The sequence below is a fragment of the Thermobia domestica genome, chromosome 9 (genome assembly GCF_964235325.1).
Source record: "Thermobia domestica chromosome 9, izTheDome1.hap1.1, whole genome shotgun sequence".
NCBI lineage: Eukaryota > Metazoa > Arthropoda > Insecta > Zygentoma > Lepismatidae > Thermobia > Thermobia domestica.
Genome location: NC_137462.1, coordinates 212,313,034 through 212,336,474, shown reverse-complemented (window position 1 = coordinate 212,336,474; position 23,441 = coordinate 212,313,034).

The window sequence follows — 23,441 nt, the reverse complement described above, 5'->3', positions numbered from 1 at the left end:
TAATAATAATAATAATAATAATAATAATAATAATAATTAGCTGCTCTTTAGAAACATTGCTAACGTGCGTGACAAAGGTGTGCATAATACCTTGTTCCATTCTAGCTGGGAGCACTAAAATTTTCTGGTATTGACCCAGCATCATAAGGCAATTGGAGAGCTACCTGAATTAAAAGGTATCGAACCCAATATAGATTGTCAGAAATAATGGCTCACAACAATCACTGCACTGACCATTCACCACCCAATTGAACGCGAGCCATCTGGCTGCCCATTGTCTTTCATAGTTGTAACTCCAGGAAGTTTACTTTAGTACGTTCTTACTTCTTAATAAATATTTTAATACTGTTTAACTGTGTATTTTCTTGCAGTACACAGAGGTGAGGCGAATTGCAGGAGATATAAATAAGATAAAAAGTCACATACTTCGAAGTTTTCCTAAGTTTCGTATTGCAAGATGACTTGAGTTTAGATGTGGACTTAGACCATAGTACTTGAGGCAGACAGTCTTCCCACTGCTTCACTAAGAGTCGAAATGCAGCCGAGAAAAAGAATTTGCACTGAACCTTGCATTTCTGCACACTTAAGTTCATCATCGCTGTAAAACACTTTCCTTTTCAAAATTGTTTTCAAGAGCCCAAACAAGTGGAAGTTGTACGATGATAAGACCATGCTGTAGGGTGGGTGAAGCACAACCTGCCATGCACAGGGCAGGCGATCATTGGTATGTATAATAATGGCACCAGATGTCAACATCCCGGTACATTTCCTTCGCATGGCCGTGTGTAAATTTGTTAAGGGGAACGGTCTATCGCTCTGCATTCACTCTGATGCCAGATTTTTGAATTCTAACTGCAATGATCCTCGACGGTCGAGAAATGCCGTAAGCATAATCTTTGCAGTGGAAGGTTGGATTTTCATTTGCTTCGTTTTTTGCAGTGATGGCTATCTCATTGTTGGTGGCTGCTTTGGTTGAGGTTTCGAAATTGTGGCACCACGTCTCGTCTTCTGCCATAATGTGCAGAAGAAAGTCATCAGCATCTTCGGCATATGGACCCAAATATTAGAAAATACGTTCATCAGAAAGTAACTGTAGAAATCTGCGACTTTCTTTGTTATTATCCAGTAAATGATTAGGCTTAAGGGCATAGAGCTCGACTTGTAAGTTATTAGGTGTTTTACAAGGTCCATTGATAATATATTATTAAACAGTATAGTACTTTTTTCACTTTGTTGAAATCTGCGAATATTGAATTAAATTCACTCAAGATATTCACTATCCTTGTAATCAGAAAAATCAAATGCTTCTACTTCAAAATCTATGTTGAACAACTGAAACTTGTAAAGTGTGTTATATTAGTTTTTTTTTCCTAAAGCAGAGTGGAAAAGCTTCTGCTTGCTCCAAAATATACTCTGATTCTATGTCCTCTAAAAGTTGACAAAACTGTTGATGGAAAAATAACTTTACTGTTGCCTCTTTTCATGTTTGACACACTTCTAGAGGATTTTGTCATGCTTCAATGATTTGTCACAAAGAGCAAACTGCAGGGCAATTAATACAATTTTCTCTCAAAAGGCTCATTAGTTCAGAGTTCTTCTGGTGCACTATATGTTACAGTTGATAAATATTTCTCAAAACTACCAAATTTCTCAACAACATTTTCAACTGATTCAAATATATCTGCTCCCTTTACGATACAATAAAGAGAATCCAAGTTTGACGACTACTCTTTACTTGAAACCTTTTCCTCTATCGTATGTATAAAACAGAAGCTGAGTTATATTTGACTGATTTTCGTTTCCATCAAAGCACAATGAAAAGAAACGATATTTCTCGATTTCGTTTGATATTTTTTCCCATTATTCACCATTTCTAATACTATTCTCTTTGTATGATTGAGAAACCCGTACACATTCAAATTGATTCGTCGTTTTTGTGCCACCAAACATCTTTGCTGTTTATATTGAGCAACTCTTCATTATAATTCAGTCACTGAACGGCTTTTCGCTTTAGCAAGCTCCAAGGAAACTGCATAAGAATAATATAAAGCGCAATTTTGAAGCATGTTAACTTTACTAAACATATCTGTTTACTGTTTAATTCCTTATTTATTTAATTATTTGCAAACCTTCAATTAACTTTCTGATCGCATTCGTATTTATTGTATTAGCTTTCATGTACAGTTGAACATTGGTTTTCACATTATATTTTTTAGGTTCTGACACAATCAGCATTCGCTTCTGATCTTTCCGGTTTCCATTTTGATGGTATGAATATAACCAACAAAATTTTAAAATTTTTGCACAAAAATTCTGCACATCTAGTTATTTTCAATTACATAAACCACTCTCTCAGACACCGTTACTACTTTGTGAAATATGGTCCTGATTAGCTCAATCGTTTTTGTGGTTATTGTTTCGGAATCTGATTTTAACCTTGGGTCTAAATGACGTAATTTACGTGGAGGAACTTGAATAAATTTCCTGAAAGTACTACTGAACTTAACTAATAGGAAATAATCAACACAGTGGGAGAGATTAGATAATGTCATGAATGAAGTCAACTCTGATAGCATTAGTCGATTCAAAGAAACCTCGAAGTGATCGAATGGCAAAAGAAATAGAAAGTTTTGTCTGAAAAAGATTTGCAGTTCCACGTCGTGAGAATATAGTTAAAAGTGGTAAAATGAAAGGATAACAACGAAATAAGTTATACTACTTATTCACAGTATAAAAGTTTGTATCAACGTACTTCATTAAGTGTCTTTGTTTGCTTCTATTTATAAACTCAAACAAAATTAAATTAAAAAAAAAAAAAAGATACACATACATTCTTGGTAAATCAAAATATACTTCTCATATTTAGCTTCAACGAGTGTATATTTTTCTTTTACACATTTATCCAACCTCATATTCTATATTCTACAAAGTGTGCTATTCATAGCCTTGACTTCAAAGGGTTGAGAGAGTGTCTTCTATATGTGAAACTTATCTAAACACTACTTTCTGAAAGCTGCGTTTCTTTAACTGAATCCCTTGATGTAAATAAACAAAAGAAAATGCATTTATTAAACGTGCAACTGTTAATAGACATCAAGGACAACTAGAGTAAGATGTGTCTCTTCTAATTGCCTTATATGAGCATTCAAAAAAGATATATTAATTTTATCATCTATTCTTAGACACTGAGGCGTCTTTGGTTTTCTGTAGGTGTAATTATAGAAAAAAATAAAAGCTTACTTGTCCTATACTTTCGTTTATTAAGCTTCAAATTACACCTACAAGGTAAAATTCATTTTCCAGTTTTCTTTTACAGTCATTAGTGGCAATACCAATCCTAATCTATTGGCTTCGAAGTAGGATTATATTTCTTTCTTCTGAATAGATAGATTCGCGTGTCTAAACATTACTTTATTTCATACTAACATTTATTTGACACAAAAGTGTCTACCAAATGTGTTAATCTTTTAGCTTTGCAATGTTTATAAAAAGTTGTCCACTTAAACATACTTAGGTCTTGTTTATGAAACGTTTGTTGTTGATTAATTATTTGATTTATTGCTTGGGTTTAATATATCTTTTCGTCATAAATAACCAGTGACAAAATACCATATATCGCATAAGTTAAAGTTATATAGAAAATAAAAATAAAATAAAATAAAGAACGAGTTTTAATTTTCACTACTGGGGGCTACACCAGAAAGGAGCTGCTGCTTGAAGATAGACTGGAATTACGACTAGATTTCTATCCGAGATTCAACACATCATATGAGGATATAACGCTGGACTACGCATATAGGAAACTTCTTCTAAGATCAACAAAGTCGTTTCTGCTTTCCTCTCTCGACAATGCTATTCCTTGGATTTGAATTATTCAGAAATATACGGTGTTCCTTGGTAGATCACAGCGTTTTTCACTAACAAATAATAATGAATTGTGGTCTCAATGTTCAGGATGGTTCATCCACTTTCAAAATTAGATTCACGAACTGACATATCATCTCTGTCATATTTCGAAATAATTTAACAGTTTAGCTCTTATTTGATAATTATGAGGTAATAAAACTTTAATTTACTCTTTACGCTGAAGTGTCGATTGTGAGCCGACACTGCAGTTCTTCAGTGTTTGCATTCCGATGTCTTACCTTGGCTGGCTTATTTTAATTTTCCTCGTAGAGCTTTGTACCCATAACAACTGATGATAGTGTTCACACTTGGTAGCACTTCAAAAATTTTGTAGTCGAAACTTTAAAAAAATGCAGAATGAGTCTCTTTCTCTGGCAAAATATGAACTTCTAAGACTTCATTTCATGGGCTAGTATTTATAGAGCACAGGAACCCACTAGAAAATAAGAAGAAGCTTTCTGTAAGACAGAGTAATGGCCTATGCTGATATACGGAAACTTGATGACTATATCTCTGCTTACTGGGCGTAATATGGACATTTACTGCTGTTACTACAAATTATTAATTAAGCATTCCCTTATTAACAAAGTTAACTCATTTAATATTGATGCAGTTGGTGAAGTGTTGGTATGCCTCTTTACTATCTATGGAATCTCAAAAATATATGCATCATAATTTGAAAGATTTAATTTAAATACTACTTAAATTTAAGATCGAGTGTTGAAATTTAAAACTATTTTCAAATTTCTTCAGAATACTACAAAAATAAAAATAAAAATATGAAAGTATAAAATAATTGAATGTAACCTTTACAATATTTGAAAATGCCAGAAATACTGTTTACAGGGAGTGATATGATCTTGTGTAGTACAGCACCACAAATTGTAAAAGTCACAATTGAATAATAGCAATGGTGGCTCGTGACTAAAGCCAACATAACTTACATGTCATACAACGAAGTGATTCTTTTCCCGGAGGATTCCAAGAATATATGTGTTGGTAAAGTCCGCGACTAATAGGCTTACTCTGTGTCTTTGGAATTGCCAAATTAATGCAGAATTTTTGATGCTTTCACTTTGACACATACCGGTGCATGTGGCTATAGAATATGCTATCTGCATGCCTGTTTAAGTGTGATTCGAAACATTAATGATTGTGGTATATATTAACACAGTGCGAGTGAAAACACAATGAGACGTTACTTCCGAAAATTCTGTCGTGTATTTTTATTTTTGAAAGTTAAGGGAGATGAGAGGTTCATTCTGCTGTTGGCGACGTCATATTGAAGGACAGCACAATGAAAAATGACACGAGAGTTTACAGAGCAACTTAATGTTGAGCATTCGATCGTAGCCTGATGTTCAAACAAACTTGACGTTTCAATTTCTGTTCTACACTTCCGCTGCCGCTGTTCTTAAAAAATCCATTTCTCGATCAAATTTACACATGAAAGAAAACTAAAGTCTGTACAGCAATCGACAAGTTCTACCAATAACTGGATCGCGCTCGTGCCTGTAATTTTATTTGAAGCCGACTTTACACTCAAAGAAGTTGATGGTGATTATGAGGGGCTTGGTCAATGTGGTGATCCACTATATTTTACTCAACCCAGACGAATCCATCACGAACGAGAATCGAGCAAATTGACAGAATGCATCAAAAATTGGAATGTTTGTTTTGAGTGTTATTTAGTTAACATGAAAAATTAATTCAAGTTACACGACGACGACAACAATGTGAATAAATGACGCTGCAGAAATTACATGCATCATGGTACGAAACGTTGCCTTAGTACTGTGTTAACTACATCTCTCCCATTCTTTTCCATCTTTCTAGCATATGGATATGTTCTTATAGGGAGTCGTCTTCAACAACGAAGATATTATTCAGGATTCCCTCGAAAATTGTGTCCTCTATAAGACCAAAAGTTTTCGTGAGGTGATTTTTTTTAAATTCCAAACTTAGACGAAAATATATACACCATATGTCTCCAAACGCTTTAGCCTAAGGGCCACACTGACTTCTTCACTAAGTTTCACGGGCTAAGACCTTGCTAGCTCATAATACCAACACACTGTTGCGCCAGTATAATCTTGTGAGTAGTAGCAGAATTATGCAAACCATCAATTGATTAGTCGAAGTATACAGCGCCATCTTGTAGCGAGAAGCAGAAATAAAGCATGTTCTGTTGGGTGATCGATTGTCTGGAAGATTCGAGTACTTTCGAGTGTTTTTGACTATGGTCTATCCACCAAGAGCCCGTGGTGTAAATATGGGAGACAGCCAAGAGTTGGACTGTTTCAAATTTTGAGTTTGAAGAGACAAGTACTATATGAAAAGCAAAATATAATTTGATTAGTAGTTTTGTGACTATAGCTTCTTAGTGAAAATACAATATGTTTAATTATGAGTAGATTAAACTAATTTATGCTACTTATTCAGAACTCTGGCTTATGTTACGTGCCTTTTATGCACCAGTTCTCAAAGAATGCAATACAAAACGTCATTATGAGACAACATTCTCAGAATTACTTTAAATTTACAGGAAGCCTACGTTTAGGAAGATATAAATCTTTGCAAAGTGGGTTGAAATCTCATAATTTGTTGTTTAAGAAGATAAATGCTGAACAACAAGCAGCACTTCGTGCTAGTTTCTGCGTGGAGCATTCAATAGCGAAATATGGAAACATGGAGACGGCGAATTAATTAACCCTTTCACTGTGGAAGGTGACGGAAAGAAAATTTCCCTAACCTGCAAATGTCGATTATAGTCGACGTGTTAAAATTTGTCTGTATCTTGGTTTTGTTTTAGTTAACTATAGTCGCCAAAGGTTTTCTGTGTGATTTCTATTGTTTATCGAAAACAATAGAACACAAAAAATTGAACGGTACAACTTTGGCGACTACTTTCGACAAAGCCAAGATACGGACAAAGAAATTTTAACCCGTTGACTATAGTCGACATTCGCATGTTAAGGAAATTTTCTTTCTGTCGACAAAAGTCGACTTCCTCTGTGAAAGGGTTAAGGATTGCATGAATAAGGAAGTAGAAGAAATGTGTTTCAAAACATCAGTTTGTCAGCAAACATTGTGGTTCGAACAGTAGATGATACTGTAGAATATATATTAAGCCAAAAAATCGACACTTATAGTGGTTCTCCTTGGTCCTGGATGAGTCAACAGATGTTTCAGACACTGCTCAGGTGTTACTTTTTATTCGAGGATTAGATAAAGATTATGAAGTATACGAAACATTCATAGCATTCACAGCGCGACTACTGGAGAATATATTTTAAAAGTTGAAAATGCTGTTCTGGAAAACAATCTTTAATGTAAAAAAAATAAATAAACTAACTAAACTAACTAACTCTATGGCCTATGGAACCCGGAGGTTCAGTGCCGCGTTCACAAAAGCTCTCCACTGACTTCTATCCTTAGCTAATTGCATCCAGTTTCTACTTTGTATTCCTATCTCTGCGAGATCCATCTTAATATTGTCCTCCCATCTGCGCCTAGGTCTTCCTAATGGTCGTTTTCCTATGGGTCTACCAGTCAAGACTTTGAAAGCGTTTCTACTTTCTTCCATTCTAAAAAATAAATAAATAAATAAAATAAAATAAAATAAAATAAAATAAAATAAAAAATGTATCACTACTGAAAGTGGCAAAACATGTGTGGAGAAAATAGAAGTGTCGTTCGTCTCGTATCAAAGGTCGTATAAAATAACAATAGTTCAAAACCATTAATCGTACATTACGTCATTCATCAATAATCTTTGTGCGGGAAGGGCCTGGATATAACAGAAGTTTTAAAGCTACTCATGCCAGTTGCTAATTGTATCAGATCACATGCGCTAAATTATCGTCAACTACGTGCGCTTATTGCAGAAATTGGAGAAAGTTATTTATCATATTATATTGCAGTACGCTGGTTTAGTTGCAAAAAAGTTTTAACGTGACTTTTTGAGCTCTGAATAATAACACTAAGCAACACGCATTTTGCCCTTGAAGTCTAATTGTTATTTTCTATTAGCGTGTGTTGAAGAAAGAGAGAAACGCGCGATATTATTTTGAGTAAACTTTGCTTTTGTGTCGTATAGGACGAAATATGTGCTAGAAATTACCTCTATGAACTATGTAATTTCTGAGGTAGTTGAAATTCGTTTTCAGATTACTTCCCATCCCATCTGGCAACACTGCGTGGCTCTCGCACGATTTTCTTATTCTGCAATATCACAAATTTGGATGGAACGAACTGCCCACAGTACCAGTGGCATATTTAGGATTTTGTTTCGGGGGGGATTGGCTAACTTTATTCCTGGAAATGTGAAAATTCTGCAAAATACTTAATTTACTTTAATATAGTAAATACAATTTCGGGGGGCTTAAGCCTGGAAACCCCATTAAATACGCCACTGCACAGTACCAACTGGTATTTCTGCATAGTGTATCCATCAAAATAACGAGGTGTTAAAAATGCACCTAAATTCTTATATGCCAACATTCCTTCGTCGATAGTCCCAGTTCCACACAGCCTTCGGTATTCTGTTCCGTCTTCCCCCGAGAAATCGAATATCTTTGAAGAACATGACTCGTCAGACACTGATGATAAAGATATGACAGATGTGGATCACGCGTGTGATTTTAAGCCAGAAGAAAGTATAAGGAGCATTCATTTAATTCGTAATCACCCTGTACAAGTATAGGAAATTGTTCACCTACCTTAAAAGTAATCACCTCTGGCAACGACGCACTTTGTCCACTGTGACACGAGCCATTGGATGCCTTTCCGGTAGAAGGCCTTGGGCTGCCGGCGAAGCCATGACTTGACCTCCTGTGTGTTCTAATCGTCCGAATGGAATCCGTGTTCACATAGAGCTTTTTTCAGTTCCCCAAACAGGTACAAATCTCAAGGGAAGAGGTTCGGACTATAGGGCGGGTGACGGAGAACATCCCACTTAAACTTCGTCCAAGTCCCCTGCGTTGCGTTGGACGTATGCAGCCGGGGATTGTCATGAAGCAAAATCACACCCGCCGATAGTTTCCCTGGGCGTTTGGACTTGATGGACTTGCGGAGATTGTGCAACTTTTCTCCGTATCGGGCGGCGTACACTGTCTATCCGTGTTCCAAAACTCCATGTGCAGTAGCCCTCGGATATCGAAGAACACGGAGGCCATGACCTTTCCCGCTGAGATCCGAATCGATTTGGACTTCTTTGGAGGGAAAGAGGTGCGGTGACGACACTGCGAACTTTGAATTTTGCTTTCTTTCGGGAACCTGAAAATTTTCTAATATTTCAAGTTGGGAAGTAAAATTTTACACAGTGTTTCTCTCTCTCTCTTCCTCTGTGAGCTCCTTCGTTGCTAAGTGGTTAGCATACGCGCCTTTGGCATGGAATACCTGGTTTCGATTCCCAGCGGGAGCTCATGTAGTTCGCATTCCACGTTAATCAGCTGGTCCCGTCTTATTTAGTCTCGCTGCTGAATGGGACGTTTAACTCAAAACCAACTCAATTCAACTTCCCCCCCTCTCTCTCTCTCTGTGCGTGTGCGTGTGTATGTGTGTATGCAAAGTGCAAAGAACATACATCGAATTCGTAGAGTACAAATATCCCATTATATCATTTAAAATTTCAGTTTATTAAAAGTCATGAATATTTTCCGATTCATAAAAACATACTCCACTTATTCCTACATCGTTGTGTAGCCGTAAAATTTATTGGTAATAAATATTGTCTTAAAAAGTTTCATGAAGTGAAAATCTAACGATTCTTCATTTCAAGAATGTTTCAAAAACTTCAATGCGTTCTTCCCTCAGAATCTACCTTTGATCTTAGAATATTAGATTTCGTCAGTTTAATACGCATAAGACGGTTTTCTCATAGCTTTACTACTTTTATAGATTTACATACTGCAACATTTATAAATAAGTAGACATAATATAAAGAGCCTAATGTAAATTTTTGACTACCCAAAATTCGAGTTTTAGTCTCATGAAAAAAAATACTAACCATTTTCTGGAAATAAACATTTATTTATTCATATATTCATTCAGAAGAGAAAGTGAAATATAACTAATAAGGAAGCTGATTTGTGGAGTTGTTCTTCCAATAAAGTAATACAATAAACATAAAAAGCAACATTATTAGCGCTGCGTTCTAAAAGCAACAAGTAATATGTACTTGTTCTATCAAATCATCATTATTTCTAATACATTTTTATACATAATAATGGCAGTTTTACATTACAAATATCTGCTCTAAGATGTTGATTACACAAAATTCCAATATTGAAATTATGATTTAAACACAATAAAATCATTTTTTCTTATTTTCTGTTACAAAAATAATCTTCACAAGGAACTTTTATGTAGTTATTTCATTACATAGGCAGGCCTACATGTGAAGAAATAGTGGAATTTTCTGTTTCTGAAATTGATAAATTGACAAAGGTTTGTTTTCAATTTCTTGTTATATTTTAAATATTGGAATGGGATATTTGTTCTCTACGAACTCTATGTATGTTCCCTGCACTTTACACACACACACACACATAGACAGACAGAGAGAGTGAGAGAGAGGGAGAGAGAGAAACACTGTATATTTTTACTTTCCAACTTGAAATATTAGAAAATTTTCTAGCTTCCGAAAGCTAATTGGAAAATTATAATTTGTTGCTGTCTAACTTTCCTCTACAGGAAATTAATTTTATAGCTGAATGTGCAGTTAAATATAGTGGAAAATTTTCCACCTAACATCACTATACATAATATCGAAAATTGTCCGAATTATGAAAAGTTTTTTCACTTGTTTCTACATCGTGATGAAAATTTTCCTATTTATGAAAATTCCTTTCACTTGTTTCTACAGAGGAATAAAACTTTCCGATTCACAAAAAAGTTGTTTTTCTTTTTGCTTCAATATGATGAAAATTTTCCGACTCATAAAATGTTCTTCAATTTTTCCATACATGACAGAAAATATTTCGATTCATGAAAAATTGTTTCACTTGTTCTTACATAGTACTGAAAATTTTCTGATCCCTGAAAATTTTCAGATTCTTTAAACGAACTTTAAACGAACTTTTACTTTTTAACATTTCTATACATGATTTCAATCAATTTTAAGAATACCGAGGAACTATTACTTGATCACTAATATTTGTTAAGAACGGAAAATTTTCCGGAAAAATATAGAAGAAAATTTTCCACCTCACAGCACGGCTAAAGAACGATGTAGAAATAACTGGAGTATGTTTATATAAATCGGAAAATTTTCATCACTGGTAGATATATTAAAAAGGGAGGCTGTACAGTAGATGCTGAATATTACTCAATCGTATTTTCTCATAACATATTTAAGATATTCACATGAATTGCACACTCGTATTCTCCATCATAAAAAAGCGAAATTATATACGGCCGTCAAAACAATGGGAGTTATTGGCAAACTGAAGTAGGAAATACTGTAGTAGCACTTTATAGTCCTGCCGTCGCGCCGAGTGATTCTCAATTTATAGGCTATGATGAAACTCCACCCAGATGATGAAATTATTCGAGCAATTCTTTAATTACAGGTATCGCCAGAACAGTGTTCGTAGTTTCAGGAAAATTTCACTAATCTAGGGAAATTTCGTAGGTAAATTTAGCAAAGAGGGAAAGTGAATTTTTCGTTACAACGTTGAAATTCCAGGCAAATTCTTGCGCTGACTGACCAATATAAATGCTTAAATCTTCTGTGTTTTTTCACAAATAAACCAATACAGTAGAAATAATTCGTATGTGTATGTGTGTGTCTGTTCAAAGTGCCATAATTTGACCCCTTGTTGGCTGTGTTTATTTATGTGTATATTTTTGTAGAAATAAGTGAAGGATACAGTGTTAAAAATAGAAGCAAAAAGCAAATGAATAGAACAAATGTCGTTGGTGCTTCCTTCAATATAGCTGAATTAATCCTATCATGTAACTTCTGTTGTAGAAATTGGACAATCAACACACAATTAGGAAAACAATTGATAAGGAAAGGAAAAAGTTTGAGTAATTTGAGGGAAATTTTCTTACGGAAACCTACGAACACTGCATCAGACAGAATTTTACACGATTGAAGCAAATATTCTCATAGTAAAGTGGCAAAAATGTGTTATAGGGGATCCAGCAAGAGAAAGTCTCTGACAGCTCGCAGTGACATCGCTACTACTCACGTGTCAAGGCTTTTTTTCGGTGCATCTATAATGGCAGTTTAATTAATGGTGTAAGACAGATTCTCTGTAGTTTTTGACACTAGTACCAAAGTAGGGGCTGCATTGTCCCTACGCACGTAGTGAAAAATGTCAGAGACCATCTTTTGTTGGCCCTGCTATAACTTTAGTTCATATTTGATACGAATAAGGGTCTAACACAACTCTATCTGGATATTTACTGAACGTCTTTGGTACTTATGGGCTTTACATAACAATATACACTATTCAGAGCTCAAGTCTTAGTTATTCAACAGTACTAAACTAATGTTACATTGACTGTTTTCTCACATTTCGTTAAATATATTTTCTTATTGTTTTCGATAAAACGTACTTAAATTATAGGAAGAAATTGATACAGGATTTTACAGAAGATTTAGTGGACTTTCCATACTTCAGGGCATCGAGAATGCACAAGAGTATAAAAAGTAGAAGAGCATCTTGAAGAAACTTGGCAACCGAGAAGTAACATAAAGAGGCATATTAAGAGAAATAAGAGACGAGTCCTGAAACAAATGCAAAAGACAAAATTATGTGGAGATTAAAAACTTTACCTTTTTAGAAGGAAACTACATCAAAGATATATTCCGCAGGTAAAGAGATGACAATAGAAAATTAAGAAACGTGGTGGTAATTTTGTAACAGTAAAACAACAAAGGAAAATAATTGTGGCAATAGAAAAAGAAATAAAGGCACAAGAGAACAAAAGATGTTTTAGCTAACAAGGAACCCTAGGTATCTATCAGAGCCCGATTTTCATGAAACTTTGTATATAGAGAGAGTACCTCGGGAAACTAGCACAGCCAAAATTGTAGCTGCAGAGTCCAAGACGTTGGGACACTAGGGCCCGAGAAAGATCAAAAATGGAACGTCAGTACATTAAGGACATGTTGAGAAAATGCACGTTTTTCTTTAAAACTAATCATTGTAGCGACACGAAATGAGCATACATGGATACGAGATGGTCGATATGGTCAGTTAAAAGTTATGAAAAGAATATCCGCCATCTTGAAAGAGGCCATATTGAAACTGGTGCGATTGGTGTAAATGAGAAGAGGGTCATTAGATGCATTAATTTGAACGTAAATAGCCACAAAAAGCTGTTGGTGAAGTCTGTTGTGGGATTACATTATTCATGTGCTTCTGGTAGAGTGGTTTAGGTACAAGATGAGTAAAGTGTATCTCATGACACTCGAGCAGATGCAGAGTATGGAGCGCTATAGGTGGACCAATATGACGTTCTGATTTCTGTTCGAATTAATTTAAGTCTAATAAAAAGTTAAAAGTTAATGTCAACCATGACAATATTATGAAGATTGAACCCATTATATCAGCATACCCACAACAATTACATGTTGACTGTGACACAAATGTTGTGCTAAAATTATATTTCGCTCGGTTTTCTAGTTCCACTGATCCCACTGATAGCGCTCCATAATCTGCATCTGCTCGAGTGTCATGAGATACACTTTGCTCATCTTGTATAGTTTTCTTGTTTTTATGTGTGTGTGTTTATGATAAATAGTGTGTGGGTAAGGTGGGGGAGGGGGGTATGTAAGGGAGCATATTCGTGTGTAGGGATATTTATGTGTGTATGTACATATGCATTAATGTAGCAATTGTAATTTTTATGGATTTGACGTCAAAGGTAGTACGTATATCTTGTATACATTTGAGTTGGTTGAGTGTAAGAAAAGGCAAACATAGCCTTAACTCTGCCGTTAAATAAATAAATAAATAAATAAATAAATAAACCACTCTACCAGAAGCACAGGAATGATGTAATCCCACAACAGACTTCACCAACAGCTTTTTGTGGCTATTTAGTTCAAATTAATGCATCGCATGAACCTCTTCTCATTTACACCAATCGCGCCAGTTTCAACATGGCCTCTTTTAAGATGGCGGATATTCTTTTCGTAATTTTCAACTGACCATATCAACCTCTCGTATTCATGTATTCTCATTTCGTGTCGCTACAATGATTAGTTTTAAAGAAAAACGTACATTTTCTCACCATGCCCTTAATGTACTGTCGTTCCACTTTTGATCTTTCTCGGGCCCTAGTGTCCCAACGTCTTGGACTCTGCAGCTACAATTTTGGCTGTGCTAGTTTCCCGAGGTACTCTCTCTATATACAAAGTTTCGTGAAAATCGGGCTCTGATAGATACCTAGGGTTCCTTGTAAGAGGACATTGATAATGATTACAGTTTTAAAAGCTAAACGCTTAAATAACAATATGACCATAGATTTCAATTCTTCTTAATTGCTAAGCTATACACCAAAATGAACTGACTATTGGAATAATAGTTCTTCTTCTGAGAGCTTATTTTGTATTTAGACTAACTAAGTTAATTTCCTTCTCAAGCATATCCAACAGGCAGGAACGTACGCAGAGGGGTCCTGGGGATTCCAGATTCAAAGAAAGCCCGAATTTTCTCTAAATTTAAAACAATTTTAGATTAGATTTTACAGATTTTACTAAAATTTATCCTCACTTTGAATTTGAACTCTGAAATAAATTCCTACACAGCTAAGAGGTTTCTTCTAGTTTGAACAATCTTTTATGACTTTTACTCCTTAAAATATTGCACTCGATTATTGTTTATTTTCACTGCACTTTTGGTAGAATAGAGCCATGATGGGATTGGTAACCCAGCGGGTAAGATGTTATGTAGAATACTATTTTGTGAATGAGTTCAGAAGGTGGCTGTAAGAGAACTTCGATTTATGGGTAATATTGTTCGGTCGGGTGAAACAATTCTAACTTAACGGAACTGTCAATATGTGTTTGTGCGTACTGGGCTGAAGATAATCCCCATACTACTGATGAAAAGGCTGAGAATTTTTTTTTCGTGTTAGTGTGTAATGTGGTTTGTCTCTTAAAAGACTAATTTTTCCTTTCCGTTTTGACGGTACTGTCACTAGAGAAAAGTATCTAACAGTCCTTGCTGATACCATTTTCTCAGCTATTCGTGCAATGTATGGTAATGACAGGTTTTATTACCTGTAACATGGCGTCCCTTATCATAGGGATAAGCGAGCATAACTGGATCAAAATTTACCAACCCAATAGATGGAGCGGGGGCGTCATTTAGGGGGCAGGGAGGGGCAATTGCCCCCACTGAGTTTGAGATTTATATAGATTTTATCAATATTATAGTATTAAATCAGTGAAAAACGCGAAATTTTACTTGTATCAAGGGGTCTTACCCCACAAGCAAAATCTGAAGTGACGCTCCTGGATAGGACCCAGGGACCAAACGAGTTTTCTGCATATTCTCCAGACGTTACGCCGCTTGACATTTTTTTATGAGGCACAGTAAAAGATGAAGTGAATAAACTACGTAATTTGGAATGAGGTTCAAACGATGTGCGTAAAAATTCCATTAAACAACTTTGTGTGAAGTATGGGGGCAGTCAAGATTTATGCTTAGAAATGCATCGATGCTGATGGCTACCATCTTGAACATTTACTTTAACCAAACTTTCTAACATTTAATTTGACCAGAAAGTACACCTATTTTTGAAATTAGACTTTAGCTTTACTTTTCTCAGAAATTTAACCTTGAAGGTCAAATAAATAAAGTTTCTACGACAGTTAAGGGTATGTAAACATTTTTTGAAGCTATAACATATTCGTGTTAATAATGAAACGAGAGAATACACCTGAAAGTTTAATTTTTTTTAGTACGTAATGATGGCAGGATGAGACCAATTTCCAAAATAGGATATATACAGGAGAAAGTATTCTGTGTTTTGAAATACTCGTATGAGAAGAGTTTGCCTTTGTTAGCGTAGAGCGCGCACTCCATAGACACTTTTCAACTGCACACTAGATCACCAAAGCAATCTGTGATTGTATCGACAGTTTAAAGACGATGACTGTTTGTGTAAAGGTGAAAACGCACGCCTTTGAATTGGGCGATGTACTGAAGATGATTTAGTGTTTTTGTTCTCCTTGATCTCCCAGTTTGACAGTTTGTGATTTTTTTCCTTGCAGGCATGAAAGACACAGTGTATATACCTCCATTACTAACAACTCCTGGATCGTTTTATAGCTGCATTTACGACCATTATAAAAGGATGTAGTGTAGTGATCGTGACCACTCGTGAAGTATGGGTTCTATACCAATCAGAGAATTGCAAAATTTCATGGGTGGATGTTGACGACTGGGGCATACCCTCGCATTCTATTGGGTAATGAAATACTAGATCCAGATCAAGCTTCACGATTCCATGAAATTAGTACAGAGCACGTGTGCGGGGATCTAGACTACATCATCGATATACGACGTGTAACGAAAGGAAGACGCACCAAACATTTGTAACTATCACAGCAGTTTCTGTGTATGTTTATATTTCATTCGTTATTACATGTGTTACTTATTTTCTGAATATAGCCTTTTCAAATATTGAGTAATCTATAATCACCCTATACGTGAAAATCATTTAAGAACAGCCATAAGATTTAGTACTGTATAACGTATTAAATTCATTTGCAAACGTGTTAGAGTACAACAGGTACGTTACATATGGCGTATAACTCGCAAGTAGCTCAGATAGAAACGAAAAGGAAAGAAATAAAGAGCGTGAAGAATTGGGAAAATCAAATTCCCTTGCACTTATTGGGATTCCCTGTTGCTTGTGTCGTTTATTTCCTTTGTCCTTGACTTCGACACGTTTCTTTTTCTTAACCCTTAATAGGGCGCATAAGGAAAAGTTACGTAATAGGGCGCGTGGCGTACAAAGTACCACATACACACATTTGGTCCCTGAAGACATATTTACTGTAATTTTTCAGTCCTAAGTTGTTTTTTAAACTATTTATATGTTAAAAAATTTCAAATTTGACATTTTTTTAAACAAAATTTATTTAAACTTATCATTTTAAGCAGTTACAGGTAAAAAAAAACTAAAAGTTAGGAAAACCTGACTTTACTACAAGAAATGGATATAAAATGGAACGTTTGACCGTCATTGTGGGACGAAAGTACTCAATTCCTAGTCCATCGTTTGCCCATAGATCTTCCATACGTGTATGTGAGGACTGCAGCACACCGGCAAGAAATAACAAACCCATAACACCATTCATTTCTAATCGGTCAGTCTCTTTAGCGTTCCTTTTACGTCCATAGTTTGCTCTATTTGTCCGCATCCAAACATTGGTATACTCAACAATTTCGTCAATGAGCGAGTCAGGGAAAAGCAGCTTCCAAGTTTCGCATGAGGTTTTCGTTGCCAAAGCTTCACTTTTTGGTGTAGGAAGACGATCTCCTAGTCTTTTCGCTCGAATAATATTTTGTCTTCGCACTCTTCCACGTAAATTAGCATCGTTCATGTGAGCATTCCATTCAGTTTCCTTGTATTTTCCAATTAAGACATTCCGGTTTACTGTTCCATCACTATCATCTTCTATTGCAGTTTCTTCATTAGCAGACATTTCTGACTCCGTATCGTGACCACTGTGTTCCAATTCATCTTCGGACTGATCAGATCCTTCCCCTTCGATGACATCTTCTTGAGCAGGTTCATTACTTCTACTATCATCTTCGTTATTTGCAAACAAATGTCTACGCAAAGTCTCTATACCAGGTTTAGCATTTCTTTCTTCTACTTGGATTTCTTTCTAAACGCTATCAAGTAAAGAAAGCAAACGATTTCTTTCTTCATTTTCCATTGTAGCCAAAATATCTTTACCACAAAATTCTACAAAGTAATAGGTCTAATTACAGATTCAAATTATAATACATTACAAACACACAACACACGGCGACATGAAACGCAAAACAAGACGATTTCACTAAAACAAGTACGTAAAATGTTTGTAAAAACAATGCCGGTGTAGGGCGCGCGGCGTACAAGTGTCCGCACAAAAACTCACACAATAGGGCGCGCGGCGTACAAAAGACAACACTTCTTCCTAAAACGCCTAGCCTAGCCAGAGCTGAGCGTTCAAACTGGTTCTCTCTCTAAGGGTCAGGTAGAGGGGTAGTGGGGGGTAGATAAGGTGGGGGGTGAGCGGCGGGGGTGCCACATTGTGTCTCATACAATACTAAAAGTATTTGCTGCGGAACTTTGTACGCCGTGCGCCCTATTACGGGTTAACACGGTTTAGTAGGAAAAAACAACTAGACATTTTGAGATGAATCGAGTTGACAGAAGGCTGAGTTAGGGATTTCTTTTGTTGCATTTCAGTGACAAATTGAATGTCTTCACTGCGAAGAATGGATGATATTGTTTCTCAGTTCAAAAGAATCATAGAGTTAGAACACAAGTTATAATAGTGATAGACAATAGACATGTATGTTCCAAAGATAATATTGGATGTTCATACGACCTAGAACTTCCGATTCAATTTAATCTATTCGCGAATTGTAATTGTAAGACTTCCTACACTTTTTACACAAAGATTTTTTTTTCTAATTATATGTTTCACTTGTATTTTCGTAAACCTAAGCACAAATATTTTTCAAATTTTTCTACTGTATTCAAGCAAACAAAACCGATTCCATATTCTCAATATTGTAATTGTATATTGTTCGTCACTATATGAGGAATTACATATATGGGACTCGGTGATGTTTCATTGTCGATCATAACATTGTATAAAAACTTAGCTCATTTAAAAATTGAGTTAGACCCTACGCAAGCATTGTAGACTTCCAAATTATTCGAATTGAATGTAAAAACTGGTTCAAGTAGATCTATAACTTCCAGGGCAAAGTCAAAGTTGCAGCTTATTTTTGGGTCATGAAATCATATTAAGAAACCCATTTCCTACTATGCCTTACCGATTTTGCTATATTAACATTCATACCGGAAGTGTTAAAAGATTTTAACAAATTCTGGCTACACTAGAGGAAAAAAGTCGAAGATGAAACATTGGCTGCAATGATATTGCGCACACTTTTCCGGTTTTATCAGTTTTATCCGATAGGCCAGCGTTTCCCAACCTTTTTCAACTTGCGGCACAGTATTTGTGTAACTTGAATTCTCGCGGCACACTCATAGATATTATTTGTAAATATAAAATACCGTGGTATTTTTTTTCTATGATTACTGATCTCCTTCCCACAGAGAAGAAAGCTCGATCACTGGTTTTCCCCCGTGGTAAACCATTATGCTTATTTTTTTAATTCTAATTTTAAAATAGAAAACAATTGAAATAAAATATTGGACACAGGTCTTTACAAATACGCTTTCTTTTTCGAAAACTGTTTCACTAAGAAGGAAGCACTAAATAACGAACGAACAAATAAATCTCTTGTACTTTTAAAACACACATGTAGGTAATTTGTATGCATGCTCGCTTTGTCGAAAGGACTGAATGATATTTTAACCTCTTCATAGAGATGGCATCAAATGATGCCACACACTGTATTTATCGGGAAAATAATCCGAATTTTTTCACAAAGAAGACTGTGAGCTGAAGGTAAGTAAACATAATATTCTGAACCACTTGTTTTTACCTACCTTCAGTTCGCACTCTTCTTCGTGAAAAAAAAAAAAAAAAAAATCGGATTATTTTCTCGATAAATACGTGACATCATTTCATGCCATATCCGTGAAGAGGTTAAAATTTCAAGTTAGGAAATAGTCTGCAACAATAAAGAAGCAATAATGGCCATAACAATGACAACAAATACTTTTCTCAACGTTAAAAATGTACAGAAAAGTAACACGGTATGAAACTTAAAATTGTAGATTCATAGTAATGTGAAATACGAATATAATTTTTTCCTTATGACTTGCAATTTGAGAGCTATTAATAATTTTGTTTCGATTTCCTTGCGGCACACCAGCGGCCAATTCACGGCACACCAGTGTGCCGCGACACACCGGTTGGGAAACTCTGTGTTAAGTCGTTGACAACCTGCCATAATATACAGGATTGCGCACAAAAAAATTAAGCAATGTTGTCAGAGTGAAAATATTTCCTCTTCTGTTATGTTATATATGTATGACTTTATTGACAAGTTGAATGTATTTTCAAAGACGGACCCCAGATGGAAAATGTTCTCTCTTCTGTTATGTTTGTATGTATGTGTTACATTATATACACAGGTGTTTACAAGAACTGACTTCTGTAATTAATTAGATGATAAATGTTGAATCAGTGGCCTCCTCTGATTGGTGGAGTGGAAAATGAACTTTCCAGGTGGCTAAAGTAAACTTTTAATTAGAGGATGAATCTGATTGGTTGACTGGGGTGTAATGGTCAAAGAATCTCTTTATTTATACCAAAGGTGGTGACCTTTTGTAGTCAGAAGTTTTTATACCTTCTTTGGGTTTGTGTTGTGACTGCCTTGTTTTGACACTGGAGAATGGCGGATTTCCGAGTAAATGTTACTGAAAAAGGAGTTGCTTGTGTGATTAAAGATGGTTTTAAGTATCGTCGATTTCGGGAGAATAAGAAAGGATCAGAGTGACGGTAAGTAAAATATTTATTAATTACTAATTATTTATTTGACGAGGAAAAGAGCATAGGCTAACTATAAATGATTATATTTTTTGTATTACAGTATATACAGTATAATTTTAATATTATGTAGCAAAGTAAACTGGTTAACGATATGCCACATATATATCTGACACTCTTGACAAATTTATTTTCCAGGTGTACGTTAAAATCATGTTGTGCCGTCATTATCACTGATTGCAACACAATTGCTATTTTGGAAGAAAGAGGACAGCACAATCACTTGAGCGATTTTTCAAGAGTTCAAAGTCACGATTTACGAGAAATCTGTAAGAAAAGAGCAGCGGAATACCCGAACGAAAGGCTGAATAAAATCAGTAGGACTGAGTTATCTAATTTAGAAAATACAGAGAAATTAACGCATAAGGATATGAAGAGGTGTAGAGAAGCGATGTACTGTATACGAAAAAGAAACACACCAGTTCTTCCAAGAAATATTACAGAGGCTGTTGAGCAAATGATGGAAAGAGAAGATGAGTTCAGTCATGATGGGGAAAAGTTTCTATTTGTAAATGAAGAAGCTAAGATTATCGTCCTAACTTGTGCGAGTAACATTAGCTACGTACAATGATAACATTTACTGTACATAGTCGTAGTGTATGTAATAATATTTAGTGTAGTTTCAATATTTCAATATTGTTTTCTTTCCTTTAAGCTTTTCATTTGACATTTTAGACTTGATTATGATGAACAACTGAATAGTCGGAATTGTTAGATTTGTAGTATTAGTGTTAATAAATTTAATGCAGCTGAAGTAGAGACCTGTACGGGCCGAATTTTTCGGCCCGAGCCCAATCCAACCCGAACGTACCGTACCTAGGCCCGGCCCAGCCCGGGCCCGAAAATTTTTGGATATTTTCGGCCCGAGCCCGGCCCAACCCGATAAATTTTTTAAAATTTTTGGCCCAAGCCCGGCCCGGGTCTGATAAATTTTAAAAGTTTTTGGCCCGGCCCCGGCCCGATAATTTTTTTAATAAATTAGCTCGAACCCCATTCTTTCTCAAAATTTAGTACTAAATTTGACCAAACCCTCAGAAACATTTTCTAAACTCTGGTTCACAACCTGTCGTTTGCCTCACGAATGGTACCATTGCCTCCTAGAACTTTGCCTATCATCGAGAGAACAAAAACTCCATTTCCTGTAACGAAAATCTAACTTAATTGATTTTTAGCATAAAGTGAAGATGGCAACATTGTTTAGCGAGAGGCAAAACATTCCCAGCCCTTCTTGTTATATTTTGAGTTCAGTGAAGGTCAAGGTCAGAGCTCAATTTACCGCATAATGCCTGCAATCCTCTATAGTGAAAGTGGAGCCGCTAAGCAACACAAACTGTAAATAGCTATTGCATTCTTTGTAACATTTTCACGGACACACTTCTTCAACGTTTGGCTTTATTCCAATTATTCGTTTAACAAAAGTCAATAATTATGAAAGAATTGCAATTGATCGGCCCCAGCCCGGCCGGACCTGAAGAGAAATGAGAGTCGGCCAGCCCAAGCCCGGCCCGGCCCAAAGAAATAACAGTATTGGCCCGCCCAAGCCCGGCCTGACCCAAAGAAATAACAGTGTTGGCCCGCCCAAGCCCGGCCTGACCCAAAGAAATAGCAGAGTCGGCCCGTGGGCCGGGCCGGGCCAGGCCCGTGCAGGTCTCTAAGCTGAAGTAACATATCTTCTCATTTCACTTTTCAGATTTATATGTGAGACAAATGATGTTGAGATTTACGCAGATGGTACCTTTACATATGCTCCTCGTCATTTTCATCAGCTGTATACTATTCACGCATACAAAAACCAATTTTATTTGCCTCTATGTTATGCGTTTTGCCGGGGAAGGATAAGCAAACTTACAAGGCAATGTGGGAAATGATAAGAAGTTTAGAACCTGAAATAAATTTGAAGTCGATCCATGTAGACATTGAAACTGCAGCTCACGAAGCTATCAGGGAGGTATTTCCAAAATGTAACATCATTGGATGTCGATTCCGTTTGGGCCAATCTTGTTGGAGAAAGATCCAGGTAAATAAGCACTTACATCGAGCCTACTTGAATCCACAGTCTGAGTTAGGTAGGTACTGTAGCTGATTTTCCTTCATAAAGTTTTGCTTGTTAGCCAACTAATCAAAACAGTAAAATTAATAAACTTTCAGTAAACAAAATTGATTCCTCTGAGATGTCATTGCTTTTAGTACCAGATAATAGATGGCATGTAATAATATTTTTTTTAAATAATAAAAGCTTTTAATTGTTAACAAGTAAAACAATTGATTATACTTTGTTCAAAGTAATTCCAATCCTAATTGTTATTATACACATTTTGTTAATAGTCTTCCAATATTGTGACATCTTAGCGTCGTTGGCACTCAGAGACTAAGTCGTTCCTATTCGATTCTACTTTTGTAGACTACATATCGTTGAGTTAAATAGAAATTCTTCTGAATAATTATGGGGTTCCTTCTATAGGAAAGATTTCCTCTTGTCTCATATAAGAAAGAAGAAATACAATATATCGTCGTCTGGGATTCAACAGCTCGTATGTATCCAATTTTGGCGCACTTGAGTGTTTGATACTATTAGAATCAGTATAAGATTGTGCACAATCTGGTTAAGTACTACACCTATATCACGATGGATGATTCTGTTTTTCCCTAGAAAGTCACACTGCTTACATTAAGGCTAAAATTATTTTTATAAACTCTTTTTTTCTCCTGTAAAATTAGCGAAGGGTTACTTACGCGGTGTTGAATCTCAGACGACGATATAATAAATTGTCAATATTAACTATAATGATCATCAGACTTGTTATATTTTAAATTACAT